This window comes from Mytilus californianus, unplaced genomic scaffold, assembly GCF_021869535.1.
Source record: "Mytilus californianus isolate M0D057914Y unplaced genomic scaffold, xbMytCali1.0.p SCAF_3, whole genome shotgun sequence".
Lineage (NCBI taxonomy): Eukaryota > Metazoa > Mollusca > Bivalvia > Mytilida > Mytilidae > Mytilus > Mytilus californianus.
Genome location: NW_026262679.1, coordinates 44,724,152 through 44,745,033, shown reverse-complemented (window position 1 = coordinate 44,745,033; position 20,882 = coordinate 44,724,152). Strand labels below are relative to the sequence as shown.

General features: G+C 32.4%; 1 long non-coding RNA gene across 1 annotated transcript; it reads left to right on the top strand.

The window, feature by feature from the left end:
* The first annotated feature begins 4,081 nt into the window (after positions 1 to 4,081).
* LOC127734660 (uncharacterized) lies at positions 4,082 to 9,238 on the top strand. Its single transcript, XR_007997691.1, has 3 exons — positions 4,082 to 4,386; positions 7,921 to 8,008; positions 9,010 to 9,238. It is a non-coding gene; the product is annotated as an uncharacterized LOC127734660 (long non-coding RNA).
* Positions 9,239 to 20,882: the final 11,644 nt, after the last annotated feature.

Below are 20,882 nucleotides of genomic sequence, written 5' to 3'. Positions count from 1 at the left end.
TTTTGTTGAATTATTTCCTTTCATAATTATGATAAATCCTTTTAGTTCTTCAATTTTAAATTAAAATAAATATTTCATTTTGATCTAACGACAAACTTTTTAAATTGTAGTTGCATGGTCAGTCAACTGATTAGTTGCATGGCTGATTACCAGTTTACTGGTGACCCAGTAATTTTCCATATGACAGTGGCGTGTACCCTTGGGGTGTGTATAACTTATTTTGAATACCTTAATTTTCTGGGGAACATCCTGTCCACGTGTAATACTTAGTATATATTGCAACAGATGACATTAAACAAATTTTCTTTGTAGCATCGGTGTCCATTTCATGTTCAACCACTCAAAATTTTCACAAAAAAGATAATATAATAAAATCATTAAAAAAAAAGATTAAAAAAACACTAGCAAATAAACTTCGTAATGAGTAAACGGGGATTTGTGTTTTAAAGGGCTTATTTCCAGTGAATATATTTTATACTAGATAACTAGACCTGAGATAACTTTTTTTTTTGTAATATATATTTTATTATTTTCATATCATTCTCAAATCTCGATCATCTTAAATAAAGATGTATAAAAAATAATTTTGTTATAACTCATAAATATATGGTTAATCATAATTGTTACAAATTATAAAATGGTAAGTCAATGCCCGATGTGCCGCCGTCTGTTGCAAAACAACGATTTAATCTTTTAAATGAAAGACGTGCACTGCCTTCATCGGAATAGAGGAAAGTCCACCTAGTGTACATTAAAGAGTATCCGTTTGTTATGCTGAAAAAAAAAGAGATCATCATAAACTTTTAAGCAGACCTTCTCGTGTAAAAAAAGCAAACTTTTAACTGAATTAAACAAAAAATTATCAAACCAAACTCATTAGAAAACTCATAGTAACATTTTGTTTAGACCTGAGATAACTTATAGTAAGATTATTTATATAGAACAATAAAAAAAAATGTCCAATCTGATACACGTACCTATAATCTGGGACTATTATACTAACTATTTTTTTAGTATAATAGTCCCAGCTATAATGTACAAAATTTTGAACAGCTTCAAATATATGGCCTTATCATTGGTAATATATCATATTTGTATCAGTTATTGCTGAACGTGTAACCAAATTAAAATGAAGAAATAGGCTCGAAACCGCATTTTTTAAAGATATTTTTTTCAATCCCAAAATAGATAATAGATATGCAGATTAATTAAAGTCCCGATGAGAAGATTCACTTTCTTTTCTACCGAAGTAAATATATTAACAAAGATTTAGGATATCAATAAATTATTAAATTCATCAATTTATTAAATTTGAACATGTGAACCAAACAACGAAAAAAAAATAAACGGGAAATTGGCTATACCTTTTTGGTATTAGCCATGAAGCCATGTATGTACCAGCTATTTTAACTTATTGTTTTCTTAACCTTTAAAGAATACATTTTAAAATGAACTACTTTATTTATAGTAGTTCAAGAAAAATATATATATATATTAAAAAGTTTTAAATTTTGTCCATGCTGTGCATAAAATAGGGAAAAAAATAAGGCTTAAAATGCACCAAATATTTATATTCAATATGAATATTCACATTTTGTCTATTACAACAATTTTTGAACAACTTGTTGTTGTAATAGACAAAATGTGAATATTCATATTGAATATAAATATTTGGTGCATTTTCAGTCTTATTTTTTTCCCCTATATATATTATATGGCCTTCCAAATACCGTTTCGATCCCTAACATCACTGAAGAGACATTAAATGTCGAAATCCTGATATGGTGTACAAATTTTTGCACCTCATGTTTGCGGTATACCATCTTTTCCGTAAGTTTATTGTTTTCTGTTTGGTATTTGATTAATATGTAAGATCCATTTTTTACATCTGGTGATCAATTTATTTGGCAATAGCCAATGGCAGTCAGCAGGGTTTAAGAACATTAGTTGTTCGATCTGTTAGTCAAATGCGTTTTGTTAAAATATACTTTTTCACTTTTTGGTCTTTTGGAAAATGTTGTTTGTGCTGTATTTAGACCCCTCTACCAAGAAATTTGTTTTACATGCACACGTATAAAAATTGCGGTTTTTATCCAACGCAATCATAGGTTTGAACGTTGTTTTCAATTTAGACGTGTATATATATATATATATATATATATATACATATATATTAGATAACTCTTTCCTGTATATTCAATGGAACAAGAAGCGAATTCGTTAGCGAACTAGAGTAACTATAGAAATAGCGTCGTTACAGGTCTTCTTCTGACCGGCAATAAATCCTTAGCAGTAATGATAGTGGATCGTCCATTGGGTTGTGCTCAGACACGTCCGAATGGGGACGCTGAATCCTTGCAACAACTCTTCAAGTGGACTATAAGTAGCCTGGTATTAGGCCAATTTTCTGTCCATCCTTTTTCGTTGGCAGTCGAAATTTTCCGACCGTATCACGGGCGGTTTCAATTACAAGACCTACATGTACCTATCATATATTATTCGGTACGTCAGACACACCCGACATTAATCAACCAAAAACTCAATATTTTACAGTAGGGAATGAATATCTCCAGATGAAGATTACATTATGACGTATGTTTTTTTTTAAAGACCAACAAATCGATTTTTATCACCAAATTTGTCTTTGCTGAGATTAACACTAAAAACGTATAACAAAACGTAACGATTGAAAACTCACAGTTCAGTTTTTAAGATATTTTTTTCTTTGGAAACTAACAGACTAATTTTCAAAAAGTTTTTTTCTTGAACCATTATTTATGAAAACGAATTGTAAACAAAAGTTATTCTCAAATATTAATAATGATCAATGATTGTAAAGAAAAAAATCCATCAGTAATTTGTTAATTAACTGGCTCCATGGTGTTAAACATGTCACCTTTCTTTTACAAATAACTGATTAAAAATATGAAGCCTTTACTGTAAAATAAATCATTCTAATAAAAATAAATTCATCCAGAGTTTTTTCTCATAACCTTTCAACAGTTATTGTAAACTAATTTATTCGAACTATAATAGTCCTATGACTTGCTGTCCGTTTACCAATATTTATACTTTATAAAATGTTTTCATATTCATTGATCATTAACTTCATGTTTTGCGAATACTTATAAGGGGGTATAATTACTATAGTCAGTAATAGCTAACAATTTATCTAAAGAAAACGAGATGCTATATTCAAATTCTGAGATATGAATCTAGTTCTTTAAAAAAAAATTCTCCACAACAAAAATTCTCAGTACACTTTCATTTATCTGGGTCTTTTTGTCTCCGCTTCGAAGCCGCCATCCCGTACCAGACATATTTATTCGTTTGGCAATATGCAATCATGTAAGCAATATACAACAGGCAGTAGATCTGAATTTGTAAATTGTTATTTTGGATTTTACCTGATTAGGACGTGTCTCGTTGAAACTTACACACACATAATCTGACTTTTAATCGTAATGTTATGAGATCTATAAGAACATAGAGCTACTGTATAGGCCTATTTGCATGCAAGTCTTTACAAATTATATATTTTGGTATGCTATAGTTGTTTTTATAGACTATTTGTCATTTGGTCGTTGTTTTTTTAGTTTTTGACATGGCGTTGACTCGAGTTTGATATATTATGCATCTTTTGTGCTGTATTTTAACAATTATTTACAAGCATGCTGCATGTTTACACATTCATCACTCACTATACCGCATCTAAATATAGCTTTATTGTAAAAAAAATAAGGAGATGTAGTATGATTGGTGATGAGACAACTATCAACCAGAATTTAAAATACCTTATATAAGCAATTGTGACTTACTTTCTTTACTCAGAGTGATCGTAAATTAATCAGATAAGCTGGAGGAGGGGTGGGGGGCTTCATATAGACCCATATTAAATGAAAAGAAATTAGCATTAGCTTTTTGTGATAAATATATAATAAACTCACAGTAACAGAAATAGCTCTTGAAAGCTCTGTCAGATCCCGGCACTTTTAACTGTTTTTTGACACGTGCTAAAAAATGCAGCACCTGGTTACAAGGGCTTATTTGACAAATTATCATCTTTCGTAATTTTTAAGTTATAAAATCTAAATTTTAAGTGATCTAAAATGTTCATGACTAACGAGTATTTTCACTTGTACGATTTTTCTGTGAAATGAGTCTAAGAGTATATACATGTATATCAGGATACTGACTGCATAGTAAAATATTTATGTACCATTAGTTGCGACTCATTTTGGTCTTTTAAGTAAGTTTCCTTCCCCTGCATTACTTGATCGCTTTTGTAAAAAATAAACAGCACAACAACAACAGCACTCGACGTCAGTATTGTACCAAAAAATGAAAAAAATATTCAAAAAGAAGGCTCATAAAATTCAAATATTGGTAAGCACACACACTAACTTGTCACTACAGACATGATCTTTTTGTTAATGCGCCAAACTCGTTTCGTCCACAGGACGATGTCGATCGCGGGGAAAACCTAGTCCAAATAATTATGACGTCTTGCAAGGCTATTTAGGCGTCCCAGAAAAAAAAATAGCCTTGCCAGACGTCATAATTATTTGGACTAGGGAAAAACCAACAAATCATTAGTTCCCCAAATGAGTATCCTAGTTTAAAGGTTTTTTTTAAGATATATACATGATTTAGCTATTTCATATTGGAATGGTACATATTCATGAAAAATCAACAAATGATCTGAAAGTCGGAAAGATGAATATAGTCCTCTGACTTCACAAACTTGGAAACAGTTGTGATGTTGCCTCGCTGAGCTATAGATAACCGTACGACCATCAACAATGAGCAAAACAGGATCCTGTCCTCAAGCACCTATGCATATAGAAAGCTGTAAATATAATAAAAGGCCTCGAAATGACAAATGTAAAACAAATCAACAAGAAGCCTAACATTTATAATTGAATTTAAAATAGAATTGAAAATAGAAATGGGGAATGTGTCAGAGAGACAACAACCTGCCCAAAGAGCAGATAACAGTCGGTCACCAATGTGACTTCAATGCAGCGAGAAAATCCCACAGCCTGAGGCGTGCTTCAGCTGGCTCCTTAACAAAAATGTATACTAGTTCAGTGATAATGGACGTCATACTAAACTCCGAAATATATAAAAGAAACTAAAATTAAAAATCATACAAAACTGACAAATGCCACATATAGGCTCCTGACTTGGGACAGGTGCAAAAATATGGTGGGGTTAAAAGCCTATATACTGTAAATTTCAGAAATTGTTGCATGCATTTATTAATATTGCCAATTAACATAATCATGATAATTTCCCTTTCAATTTAAAAAAAAAAATCTGATTTAAGTTTTTATTGTATATTGAGACGTTGGATAGTCTCAAGAATGCTTTCACCAATTTTTATGAAACTTTGGTGAATTGATTTTATATATTGACATAAACTCCCTTTACATTTTTATGACCCATAGTCATTTGATAGTGGGTCAACCCTTGACCGTCTGTCCGTCTGTCCGTCTGTCCCAAAGTCATTGGTTTTTGTTCTCTAATTTAGTTTGCCTCAACCAAATGTTATAAAACTTTTACAAAAGCTTATTACCACAATACTCAGATCAAGTGTGAATTTTGGTGGTGTCAGTGTTACCGTTCTAGAGTTATGCCCCTTTACAAATGGAAAAATTGCTGAATTTTTGGTTTCCGGCTCTCTATCTTTAACTTTAGTTTGCCTCAACCAAATGTTATGAAACTTGCACACAATGCTTATTACCACAAAAAACAGTTTGAATTTTGGTGGTGTCACTTTTACTGACTCAGTCTGTTCTAGAGTTATGTCCTTTACAGATGGAAAAAATGATGAATTTTACGTTTCCGTCCTCTAAATTAAGTTTGCCTCAACCAAATTTTATTAAACTTTAACGCAATATTTTTTATCACAAAATCAGATCAAGTTATAATTTTAGTAGTATAAATTTTACCGTTCTTCAGTTATCTTCCTTTATAACTTTATATGATATGCAAGCCGGAGTATCATCCCCTATTTATTTTTATATAAGATGCAGAGTAATGGAATTTTAGTTGTTGGAAAATTGTTTAAAATTGTCCATTTTCACACTTTGGAAGGTTTTAGAATTGTATTTGTTCAAAAATCACGGCCTTAAACTTACAAAATGTATATACACTTGCAATATCCCTTAAAATGGAGCCAAATTATTTTCATGTTTTGTTTCAATGAATACCACTCTGTGTGCATGTCCTTTTTTATACGCCCGTTTACAGGACGTATTATGGTATACCGTTGACCGTCTGTCCGTCCGTCCGTCGTCAACATGTCGGACATTAACTCAAAAACGCTTTAACCAATATGCATGAAACTTTATTGAATTGTTTATATCTATTGACGTGAGCTCCCTTTCATTTTTTATAAATTTCAGATTTACCGTTTCCGAGTTTTGGGGTTTTATTCATTAAAAAAGGGGGGGATTTTCCAGTTTTCCAACAATAACTCAAGAATGCTTTCACCAACTTGCAAGAAATTTTGGTGAATTGTTCATATCTATTGACATGAGCTCCCTTTTGATTTTTATGAATTTTAGATTTTACATTTCCAAGTTACAGGGTATTATTAAAAAAAAAAGGGGGATTTTCCAGTTTTCAGACAATAACTAAAAAATGCTTTCAGCAGTTCTCATGAAACTTTGGTGAATTGTTTATATCTGTTGATGTAAGGTCCCTTTAGAATTTTATAAATTTCAGATTTTATATTTCTGAGTTATAGGGTTTTATTCATTAAAAAAGGGGGGGATTTTCCATTTTTTCTACATTAACTCAAAAATGCTTTCATCAGTTCTCATGAAACTATCATGAATTATTTATAGCTATTGATGTAATCTCCGTACTGATTTTCATAAATTTCAAATATGACATTGAGAAGAAATTGAACTTTATTTGTTTATAGTCTGACAACAGATTAACTTAGTATTGCGCAACAGCACAGTGTATTGCACAACAGCAAGAAATCTTTAATTGAATATAAATTCAATTCATATAACCAATTTCAAGTTCTTTGACTACATTTATTCAGAAACCTTTAATATGTCAAATATTTGATTACAATCCAAATTCAGACCTGTATCAAGCTTGAATATTGTGTCCATTTTTGCCTCAACTGTCAGGGTTGGACCTCTGCGGGCGTATCCAGCTGCGCTTAGCGAAGCAGTTTATTAGCTCATCTGGCTCGAAAGGCCAAGTGAGCTTTTCTCATCACTTGGCGTCCGTCGTCGTCCATTGCCGTTGTTAACTTTTTACATTCTGAACTTCTAGAGAACCACTGAATTCCTTATGAGGTGCTGACCAAGAGTTGTTACTTTGTTGCCGATCTATCATCCAAGATGGCCGGCAGTGGGGGACTTAGTTTAAGATAGGACCCTATAGGAAATACATACAAATGTCTTCTTTTAGAGAACCACTGAATGGAATGAAACCAAACATAGCATGAATGTTCCTTATGAGGTGTTGACCAAGTGTTGTTACTCTGTAGCTGATGCATCATCCAAGACGGCCGCCAGCGGAGTAGGACAATATTAAACCAAATATGGCCTCAATCATTATTAAAGTATCTGTTATGATTTTTATCTTTTTTATATGATTTCAAAAACCCAAATAGAGTCAGGTGAGCGACACAGGCTCTTTAGAGCCTGTAGTTTTGTTTTTTGTAGGGGGGGGGGGGGGGTCTTAGTTGCGCAGTGCTCAGAGTTTTTCTATAATGTAGTTGATCATTAAAATTCATTTAAAGCATAAACCCAAGCTAAAAGGGCAACAAGCTTATCAAGCACTCATGGTACAGCTTTTTATTAAACACGTATTGATATATACATTAAACAGAAAAATAATTATTGATGCAAGATGTCATTAAATAATAATTTTTACTCTTTTTATGTGTAGGACAAGAACTATAGAAGATGCAGAGAAATTATAAACAGCAGAAATGATAGGCAATTTAAAATTTGCAGAAGTCAACAAAACCTAAATGGTAAGTAAACTCATCATAGATACCAGGATTAAATTTTGTATTTACACCAGACGCGCGTTTCGTCTACAAAACACTTATCAGTGATGCTCGATAAGACTCATAAGGCCACTTTTATAAAAGTTATTGCCCTTGAAAGATGATTATCATGATTATTATAAAAATAAAAAGATGTGGCATATTAAATATGAAAACTATTGATCATGGCTCTAAGAAAGCAATTATAGGCCAGTGACGGCCTTCAATAATGAGAAAGTCCATACCCTATTGTCAAAGTAGTCAGCTATAAAAGGCCCTCAGACGAAAAATTGAAATAATCCCAACTGTAGAACTAATTGCCTAGTTTATAACAAAACAAATTAAAAAAAAATAAATATGACAGATATGAAACAACTACAACCACTAAATTTGAGTGTCAGAATAAACTACAGGCTCCGAACTTGGGACAGGCACAATCAGAATATGGCAAGGTTATATAAAAATAAGAAGATGTGGCATGATTGCCAATAAGACAACTCTTCACCAGACAACAAATGACGTACCTGTAGATTTCCTGCAAAAAAATAAACAGTCCGGACTAAGCAGGAAATTTATACCTTTCTCTTAATGAAAAGACACAAAGATCTGTTAGTACTCACAGCTACTGACAGCTAGTTAAAAATCAATAAAAACTAATACATGTAATAAAAAAAATCAGGTTTGTGAGCACTCAACCCTACCTTAACCTTGGACAGTGGTTTAACAGCTCAACATATAAAGAACAAACTGTAAAAATAACCGTTGCAATTGCCTCAACTCGAAAGATTGATAAAATGCACAAAATCAACTACCGGGGTAATATAAAAACCCATAGACAAAAAGCACGGAATTAAGAGAACTCACAAGTCATGCAAGTAAGAAAGGAAATATTCTTAAAATGTTCATAACATAACAAAATAAGCTTTTTTATTGCTGTTTCTCTCTCCATTTATAACATTTTATTTGTTTATTTTGTGTATTTATAGGTGATCAGACATCTTGGTTTTCATGATCAATAGGTCAATACTGAAGAGGAAACTGAAATTTGATATCTATCTACATGGTGCGCTAATTGGATTAATGTGAAATGGAATGTGTGCTTTCCTGCAAAAAAGAAATAGGAAATTTCATCATAATCACATGATAATGGCTATAAACAAAATGGAGTTCTATCATAGATGCAGAAAAACACAATTGTATAAATGCAACAACATATTATATATATTCGTCGAAAGAAGGGAGAAATGAAGAAAAAAATAGTATTTTGTTGTTGAAAGGAACACCAGCTTTATCCACTCATTTACATCGCTCCCTCATATCAAATATACTGAAGAAGATCTTCGAAGAACAAATTGCAAAAATGTTTTCTCTAAGAATTGAAGGAAATTGTTTAGTGAATGGAATAATTTATGTTATGAACTTTTACGTAGTGAATTGAATAACTGTACACAGCAGCTGAAACAGAGGAAAATTAAAATTTACAAGAAAAGTGTTTATTTTATTATTTAATTTGCAAATATGAACGCATTCTTAAGAACTCCACAAATGGTATGACATTCAAAATGGTTGCTTATTAATGTATACAATTGAAACAATAACAAAGAAAACAGAATACTTTGCTACAAAAAATATTTTAAAAATCAAAGTTAAAGTCATATAAAGTATGTACAATACCTTGACCTAAACAGTCAGACTCACTATATTGTTTTTGTATGCCATGATAATTTTGAGTCAAAAATTTATTAAAGTTTAAATATCATTTGTATCATTTATTAAGTCTTGTAAACATTATGTTCATACTGTTTGTATAGTGAAGAAATTTACAATGAGTAAAAATAGGAGAAAGCATTTCCTACAGGGAAAGTTGATGTACAGAAATTTCCTTAGAGGAAATTTGGAGAACAATGTTTTCCTTAGAGGAAATTTGTGGTATTGAATTTTCCCTCAAGGAAAAGTGTTTGTTAAATATTTCCTCAAAGGAAATTGCAGTTGACAAAATTTCCTCACAGGAAAAAGTATTTCCTCCAAGGAAAATTTGAAGCTGCAAATTTCCTCAGAGGAAAATTTGAAGCCTCAAATTTCCTCAGAGGAAATAAAATTTCCTCAAAGGAAAATTTGAAGCCGCAAATTTCCTCACAGGAAATAGAATTTCCTCAAAGGAAATATTAATGCAGCAAATTCCCTAAGGGAAATCTTTTTCCCTTGAGGAAAATACAATTTCCCTTAAGGAAAAATCATTTTCCTTTAGGGAAATTTGATTTCCCTTGAGGAAAACTACTTTTCCTCTGAGGAAATTGTTGAAAAAAGGGGCATAACTTTTTCAACAGTGGTGCTAGAGCCAAAATATTTTAGGACAAATATCAGGGAACCAATACCAACCAAGTTATCAACTTCATTTTGACTTAACTCCAAAAATTAAGGTGACAACTTTTGCACTCAGCGGAAGTGCAAACTTGTCCCGGAGACTGTTCTGAACGTTCCCCCTCGGTATTGTACCACGTTAAGTAGCTCTGTAATTTTTGCAGCGCATGACTATGAACCTATTTCGACACTTTCTCTTGTAAACGAATGTCTTACTTTGTATTCGTTACAACAAAGTGTTTCCTTTGTCTCTGGTTGGACTTTAGTCGGAAAGCCCTGTCCTTATCAGAATGTTCTTAGGACAATCCTAGTAAGTTATGTTTATCTTCTATTGAACGCATTCGTTCGTCTTTTACATTAAAACAATGATTCTAATTTATTTTAATAATAGCACTATGATGATAACTTTAAAAAAAATCATAATAATATTTGAAGAAATATATTTTTTTGAACATTTTAGGGGATCAAAATTAATTGTAAAATGTTTTGGTGAAATGAGTCGCAACTCTTTATTTGTGTTCTAATTATTAATTTCTAAAACCACAACAAAGACTTCCAGTTTCGATTTTTTTTTCTTTTCTTTTCTTTAACTGAAACATCTGTTTATATCATGTATAACTGTTTAGCCTGTAGAATAAAATAAAATACCCCGCATCCATGCATAAAATGTAGTACATGACTTACATGGTTTGAATTTCCAATTGTTTTGCCTACAAGTAATGCAGTAGGACCATCTTGATGAATTCTTTAAAAAGGAAGCTATAAAAGCAAGGCTTCCAAGTGGTGAAGTTGATGGCATCCTTTCGAAAATTTTACGGACGCCATCTCGAGTTGGTTGACCGTTATGGAATATCTGTCCCACAGATGACGACGGATATGTTCCAATTGTCGTAACCACATTCCAATCCTCTTTTCCTCGAATGTGATATACCGACATAAGCAACACGACGGGTGTCCTTCTTAGCTTCTGAGATCATAACGGTTTTTTTATGGGGTTGGTGTTGTTCAGTGTTTGGTTTTCTATGTTTTGTTTTGTAGAATGTTGTTTGTCTTTTGGTTGTTTGTTCTTTTTTTGCGATGGCGTTGTCAGTTTGTTTTCTACTCCTTTTGGTATTTTCCGCTTCTCTTTTACTTGAAAAATGTATTTGGTATTCAACTTTAATAAGTGAACGACCTCTCCCAACGTCTATGCAATATAATAAGGTGGTAAACTCATACCAAGAGGGGGGTCATCTTGAAGCTTTTCAGACTCGGTCACTAGAGTAATAAACTCGCTATCAGACTGTTAGTTCGTAATCCTTTATAATCAAGAGTATATATGCATTTTGTGTGATTTTCTCTACATATTTCGATAAAATGTATCACCACGCTCCTTATATCAAATCCAGTTTCAAATCCTCTTACCGTAAAAGCCGAGGGGGAAACATCTGAATTTCTCTTATTTTTTTAAGTCCCGACCTTGAAGAAGGAAAATAAATTCAAGACCTCCTTCCAAAGACATTAAAATTTCACCCCCTCCCCCCAACACGTTTCAATACTTTTAATTTTTTGTCGAGCATGCGAATTTTGTTTCGCAAAAGCAAGACATAGCGATCCTATATTTCTTCGTCGGCGTCGGCGGCGTGAACATTTAGGTTCAGTCTGTTGTTAAAGTTTTTTTGGAAATCAATAACTTTGTCAAACCTACATGGAATTGGATGAAATTTGGACAGAAGCTTATTTATGACTAAAATACAGTATCCAGAGCAAAATTTTGAAAATATTTATTTTCATTTTTCCGTATTTTACTGATAAATGGACTTAGTTTTTTTTACAGTTAACATTCATATTCAGTCTAAGGTTAAAGTTTTTGTGTCATCAATATCTTTGTTAAACCTTCATGGAAGTCAATGAAATTTGGACAAAAGCTTGTTCATGACCAAAATACAGTATCCAGAGCCAAATTTTGAAAATATTTATTTTCATTTTATCGTTCTATACTGATAAATGGACTTAGTTTTTTTACATTTAACAAATGGATACAGTCTGGGGTTAAAGTTTGTCACATCAAATACTTTGTCAAACCTTCAAAGAATTTTATGAAACTTTTTTATGATTAAGAGATAATGTCTGAAGCACACTTTTGAAAATATATTTTCATTTTCAGTATTTTTCTGAAAGATGGACTTTTTGCGTGAACCCCCTGAGGGGTTCACGCTTATATATTGGCGAGTTTTGGAAGTGTCTATGGGCCACTCGATATCCTCGGAACGTCTCGAAAATTTTCCATCTTTTTTACAGGTAGTTATTTATGTTTTTGATACGGTTCCTCTATGGATAGGCTACAACGTGACAATGTATATTTCAACAATCCGGCAAACGGTTCATTTGTAGATTTGAAAGTAAAACAATAAAGACTAGGTTGCATTCTAAAAATCATTTATATGTTAGAACCTATTTGCCTTTTGACAAAATAATGTGAATATTTATTAAATATCAAGTATAATGATAATGTAATTATATAATTCATGCTTTCAGACGGTCCCTCTACGCGTTGTGTGTGTTGTATTTAATAAACCTGGGAATAGTTTATTGATATACAATGACCCAGAATAAACTGATTATTTCCGAACGTTCATCATTTGATATTTGATATTAATTATTTCAATTATAGCATGAGAAAATGTCGGAAAGAATGAAGAAAATTAAGTAAACGATATTTATGTTAACAATATTTATCTAAGGTCGGAAACATAGTGGTCGGAATGCAGAAAGATAATCAAACAAAAGAATTTTTCTGTAAAAAAATATCTAATTTAATTAATAGATACTACCATACTAAGAGAATATTCATTGTTAAGGTAAAACTGAGACTGAATTTATTCCTAATAATTATAGAATATAATTAAAATTGTAATGTATACGTGCATTATGTCTCACAGGTTTGATCAGTCATTACATTTATGAAAATTATATGTAACGTATGAGTACCAATGAGCAGGGATGCGTGCTCAAAGTTAGCTAAATATCTGAATTTTAAACGGTCGTGAATGAAAAAATACTTGCGTGGTTTCAATTCATAAGGATTTTAAATCCTTGCATCTCACAAAAAACGTAATTAATATTTTACAATAATCACAAGTGTGGACACAGATCAGTGTGGATAGTATGATTGGATGTTTGACAGTGTTTTATATGACAAAAGGAGTTCTATGTTTTATGTTTTCTATGTATTAACTGTGTTGCACAATGACAACCAACATGAGCATTAGGGGTGTTGTTTATGTAATATTTAGTTTTTTATGTTCAACACGGGCATGGAAGAGATACTAATTGCATTAATTACCAAATGATTATGATAGAATATATATATGTTCCACATCTTTGATTTTGGATACATTTTGTAGCTAGGAGAGGAACACATAATAGGTTCATTTTTTTCTTAATGTGATTTTTTTTATATGGGAGATGGTATCTGAGAACATGTATTTGCTTACTATTTGTATGGTTCTATTTATATTACTTTGTGGGGGATTGTCAGTATCATAAGTAAAAGATTTCGGTTAAATGTGGAAATTGTTTCTCAGTTTAGAAGACATTTAATGTTTTTTAGTAATGACAATGCCTGACATGATGATTGGGGCTAGATGAGCTAGAAAGTGAATTTCTGTGTTATTTTTTAATAATTCTTTGAAAATATATCCTCCAAAGCTGGTCAAAGCAAAAAAAAGTTTTGACCAGTATGAAAATGATATCAACAAAAGAACCTTTGTGAGCATGCTTCAAAGACTCATAACTAACTACAGAAGTCATATGATAAAATGTCAGGTGGATATTATAAACATCTACTTAATATGTCTAAATATCTAAAAAGTTTTAGTATTCAATATGAAAAAGCTATTGCAAAAGTATTCTCTTTTCAGTTTTTTTTGTTATATGGATACAAATATAAGTGATACCAATACAGTAAGGCAGTTTTGTTATGGTATGAAAGTGTAGTAATTAGCATTTACTGTTAATTCACACAAATTAAGAAATAAACAAATGAATGATAAATGTTGAACATGTACAATGAAATATATTTTAGAAATCAATTAGGCCAGATAGGCCTTATAAATTTTGGTCTTTTTCTTAACATACTGAATGACCATTTACACTCAGGACTGAGTCGCCAGTAGGCAGTACAGATGTAAAACAATGTGGATAGTGTCCACATGTGGACACAGATGATGCCCCCGCTTGCATATCATATAGTTATAAAGGGACATAACTGAAAAACGGTAAAAGTGACGCTACCCAAATTTGAACTTGATCTGAGTTTTGTGGTAATAAGCATTGTGTGTAAGTCTCATAACATTTGGTTGAGGCTAACTTAAGAAGAGGACAGAAACTCAAAATTCAGCAATTTTTCTATTTGTAAACACGCATAACTCTAGAACGGTTGTGTATAAGTTTTATAACATTTGGTTGAAACAAACTAAAGATAGAGAACGGAAACGAAAAATTCAGCAATTTTTATGTTTATAAAGGGATATAACTCAAGAATGGTAAAAGTGTCGCCACCAAATTTCGTACTTAATCTGTATTATGTAGTAATAAGCATTGTGTATAAGTTTCATAACATTTGGTTGTGGCAAACTAAAGTTAGAAAACGGAAACAAAAAATTTGTACTTGATCTTAGTTTTGTGGTAATGAATATTGTGTATAGGTTTCATAATGTTTGGTTGGGGCAAACTTAAGTTACAGAATGGAAACTAAAAATTTAGCAATCTTTCGATTTATAAAGGGGCATAACTCAATAATGGTTAAAGTGACCCTACCCAAATTCAACTTGATCTGTATTTTATCAGTGGAAGTCAAAATTAAACATTGCATTGTATAAAGCATTGATTGTAGTTGATTCAACTATAATCATGGACAAAGGAAGATAACTCCAATTTTGAAATTACTTGATATTTAGAAGAAAATAAAAATTTAGTAATTTTTCCATTTATAAAGGAGCATAACTCAAGAACGGTTTAAGTGACGCCACTTAATTCAAACTTGATCTGTGTTTTGTGGTAATAAGCATTGTGTATAAGTTTCATAACATTTGGTTGAGGCAAACTAAAGTTAGAGAACGGAAACCAATTTTGGGACATACGTACGTAATGCCCCCTCCGCTACGGCGGGGGCATAAAAATAAAGTGAAACAAAAGAACCTAGCATCATATTGCTAGTAGCGCCAGTAGCATTGTTTGGTGAATTTGTGCTTTTTTTTTTCAGTTTGGGTAATGGACAAAAAATGTTTGGTTCAAATCTAAATAAAATGCTTTTATCTCCCTATTACTTACATTGTACATAGAATGGATACTACTTTGACAATTCCTTGTACATGAGAGTTGTCTGTCAAATCTTTATTTCACAAAGAATGAATTGCATAACAATGAACTGAGCTCAAAGCAAAGCACTTTAATAATACACTTAGACAATGAGCTCAATCCAGTGATATACTTTGTACTACAGGTCCTTCATGAACATCCTACTGTTCAAAACCATATCTCACAAACATGCCATACTACATGGTTGGATCAGAAGTCCTGAAAAAGACATGAACTTTATTAACATATTTTAAGTATATACACTGGTTAAAAAAAATTGTGGTAAAATTATTCAGTATCTAGCAACTATCAATCGCTTCATGCACAAATTGATATAGGTTGAGTACCCCTGTGTCAGAAATAAGATAAAATTGAGAATGGAAATGGGGAATGTGTCAAAGAGACAACAACCAGACTACAGAACAGACAACAGCAGAAGGCCACCAACAGGTCTTCAATGCAGCGAGAAATTCCCGCAACCGGAGGCGTCCTTCAGCTGGCCCCTAAACAAATATATATACTAGTTCAGTGATAATGAACGCCATACTAAACTCCAAATTGTACACAAGAAACTAAAATTTAAAATAATACAAGACTAACAAAGGCTAGAGGCTCCTGACTTGGGACAGGCGCAAAAATGCGGCGGGGTTAAACATGTTTATGAGATCTCAACCCTCCCCCTATACCTCTAGCCAATGTAGAAAAGTAAACGCATAACAATACGCACATTAAAATTCAGTTCAAGAGAAGTCCGAGTCTGATGTCAGAAGATGTAACCAAAGAAAATAAACAAAATGACAATAATACATAAATAACAACAGACTACTAGCAGTTAACTGACATGCCAGCTCCAGACTTCAATTAAACTGAATGAAAGATTATGTCAACATACCTCCACCTAATTTTAGTCAGAAACGTAAAATCTAAAATTTATAAAAAACGAAAGGGAGCTCATGTCAATAGATATAAACAATTCACCAAAGTTTTATGCAAATTAGTTAAAGCGGTTTTGAGTTAATGTCCGACATGTTGACGACGGACAGACAGACGGACAACGGTATACAATAGTACGTCTCGTAAACGGGCGTATAAAAATGACAGGGTGTCATACCACACCAAAACCTTCTTAAGGAAACACTAAGTTGGCAAACAAATTTTTTTTTTTATCATTGACAACCCTGTATAACCTTGCAGCAGTATCGAGTCTACATGCATTACCTTGTATATTTCATGTACATTGAACTTAAAAATATGTGGTCATTGTCAAAGTTAGTTATGTCAGTTATAATTTACACATTTACTGAAACATGCCAGAGAAGTGCAAGTACAAACTTTTGAATTTGATCTGCAAACTGGGAAAGCCATCCTTTTATATGAATAAAATTCCACAATTTATTAAATTGAAAGGTAGCTTGCATCAATAGATATATATAAACAATTAACCAAAGTTTCATGACAAATGACAAGTGCTTAAAGCATTTTCGAGTTAATGTCCGAAAACATGGAAATCCCCCTTTTTGAATGAATAAAACCCCTTACATTGTAACTGGATAATGTAAATTCTAAAATTCCAAAACTATCTAAAGGGAGCTCACATCAATACATGAATATAATCCCATATAACTCTGAAACGGGAAACCTAAAATTTATAAAATAATCAATTCACAACAGTTTCATGCAAATTGGTGAAAGCGTTGAAGAGTTAGTGAACAAAGCATTTTTAGAGTTAATGGGCGTTAACATGAAAATCCCCCTTTTTTAATGAATAAAACCTCACATTTTGAAAATGTATATTATAAAATCCCTAAAAATCTAAAAGGGAGTTCACGTCAGTAGATATAATCAATTCACCAGAGTTTCATGCAAATTGGTGAAAATATTACTGAGTTAGTGAACAACATGCTAGAAACAGACAGATAAGGGCGGGCAGACAGACGGACAAAGGCATACCATAATATTTCTCATGAACAGGCGTATGAAAACTGCAGGGTACCATTCCAGGCCAACACCCTCTGAAGGAAACACTATAAGGGAGGGCTAGGATGAAAAATTTTGTCCTGCCTTTTTTTTTTTAGTTCGAGATGTAATCTGTCCTGCCTTTTTATTTTTCACTCTTTTTTGTCCTGCCTTTTTTTCTATTAGTTTATCCCGACTTGTTTTTACATAAATTGTCATCCTGCCTTTTTTTTCATATTGCCCCATCCTGCCTTTTTTTCAAATTTCATCCTAGACCCCCCCCCCCCCCCCCCCTAAAAATCAAATGGTAGCTCCCTAAGTTAGCAAACAAATTATTTTATATTTACATTGACAAACCTGTATAACCTTGAAGCAATATTAAGTTCATGTATTATCCCGCATATTATTACATGTACATTGAACTAAAACAAATTGTGGTCATTGTCAAAATTATAATTTACAGTTTACTTTTCCAATGCTTTCAATTTAAGATTAGGGCATTTTTGTCATTGGAATTGAGTCTTGTAGTCGGAGATTACTCTAACCTCCAACGACTGTTTTGCGACATCAGCTAGGGCAGTGGGACTTCAGCTGGTCCCATATCAGATAGATGATATTTGCCCGTCCAAAGTGGATGTGCTGCTTCGTTGCTTCTGGAGGCGACTGGATCCATATAAATTAAGCCTCAATTTATTCATTTTTCTCTTCATTTAAGTAAGTTTGATCAACCTGCCACCCGTTATCTCCTCATATTTGGACAGTTTTCACATTGACCCATCCAGTGTCGGATCCAGAAATTTTCATAAGAGGGGGCCCACTGACTGCCTAAGAGGGGGCCTGCTCCAGTCATGCTTCAGTGATTCCCTATATAATCAACCAAATTTTCCCCACAAAAGTGGGGGCCCGCCCCCCTGCCCCCCCCCTAAATCCGCCTCTGCCATCAATACGGACATGTTAGAGGGTATGAATGCCCTTTACCGTCAGGCGTCTAACGGTCATTTTCGGCTACCGTTAGCGTCAAATATGTTAACATTTTACCGTGATTCGTCAACATATCCTTATCTTAATTCGTCAGAGGTCTCAAATAATTATCGTTACCGTTATTTTTGGCAAAAAATTAACGTGATTCGTCAAAATCTGTCGATTTTTTTATCGTCTTGAAGAAAGTCTTCATTTTATCGTCATGCACCAAAAATTACCGTTTTTATCGTCTTGAAGAAAGTCTTCATTTTATCATCATGCACCAAAAATTACCGTTAACGTCATTTGGCAAGATTTTTTACCGTTATTCGTCATGAAGGTACTCCCATTACCACCCTCATTTTAACTTTCACTTTATAAGAATGTCACATGACCAACATTATGGGAACTGATTTATGCAAATGACCCTTATTCAATAGGAAAACATAATCTTTATAAATCGAGCCTCAATTAGTTATTTTTCTCTTCATTTAAGTAAATTTAATCGACCTGCCACCTGCTATTTTCTCATATTTGGACAGTTTTCACATTGACACATCAATACTGGCATTTTTACTTTAACTTTAAAAGATTGTGACATGACCAACAGAAAAAGTAATTTGCAATGCATTATGAGAGCTGATTTATGAAAATGACCCTTATTCAATAGCCAAAAAAAACATAATCTAACACCTCGTTCATTTATGATGCAAATAAGCTGAATGGCTGAGTGTGTTCAATTTGAAAATAAAGAGTTAAAATGCCGGAATCGCAAAAACAGATGTTGGACATCAGAGTAATATCGGACTATGAGTATGAGTTTTAGGCAATTTGTAGGGGAGAGGGTTCAAGGGAAGCAAATGCTCTTTAAATTATGCATGTTTCAAAAATTGGGGAAAAATTACACAGAGAGTTGTCATTTTTTTCAGACTTAATTTAAATAATGACTTATGACGTTGCGCACGATGTTGGTACGAATTCCATTTTGCTATAGATTAGCATGAACATAAATACGTAGACTGGTCAGTTCGATAAAAATATAGTGATTTCTGGTTGAGTTTATTACATTAGACTTGAAAATAAAGAAAAAAAGGAACCGAAATTTAAAATATCAAGAATTATAACACTTAATCATCCCATTTTTACGCAAAAACGTAATGTCCAACGTTACATTTTGTGTGCAAAAGATCGGAGTTCCGTTTCTTTCCTACGGTATTTTTTTTTTGATCATCGTAAAACTTCACAAGAGTATTGCTATTGTTATTGTTATTCGCGTGTTAAAGCAAAATCAATATCACTGAAACCGTAAACCGGAAAATGTTATTTTTGAAAACGGTCTGAAAAATGTCCAAGCATATGTAAGGTAAGCATATATCGGGTTTGTGCATTTATATCGTGAGATTGGAAAAGCTGAGAGGAAAAATATTTATGATATTTTGAAAGTTTTTTTACTTTTCTCCTGGTTCATGATATTTTTTTGCCGGAAACCATGCGTATAGTTTCTATTGCAATGACTTCAAAAAGTATAGCCATCTTGTCCCAACGAAAAAAAACGCTGTATTTTCTTTACAAGTGAGGTTTTAACCGGCTGCATATCAAATAAGCATAGTTAGATCACAGAAAATAAAACTTGGCGGTAAAAGTTTTTTTCTTTTTCTTTTTAAACAATATAGTGTTTAACATTTTTTCGATAGGCAACAAGATTTTTAGATCGTTTCAAAAAGTATAGCCGTTTTGTCCCAACGTTCGCAAAACGTAATTGATGTCATGCTCGGGTTTTTAATTTTATATCATAATTATTTGTTTCCAGTTTAATTCGAATGAAAATAAAAATATAAGTTATGATATAACCAATGCATGATAAAGGAAAAGTTTAAGTTTAAATTCAAATGTTGACCAAATGAGATTGATATAAAAAAATATCGAGATCTTAGTTTTTTTTCAGCACATTCATGACCTTTGTTTTATTCAAGGAACGTTGCCTATCTGCAAGTTTTAAATCATCAAAAGCAACATGCATATTTTTTTTGTTAATAAAATAAAATAGAGAAAAACCATTGCTGGCAATTATAACAAAACAAAGGATATGCATAATGCCACAAAAATACGGAAATGAGAAAAACATGAATCCAAAATGTTTAACTACCTAGAAATTTTGCGATAAAGAAAGCATCGGGAAATGATAAAATATAGAAAGGAAACGGAAACGGAAAGAAATGCAACAAAAGGAGTATGTATAAAC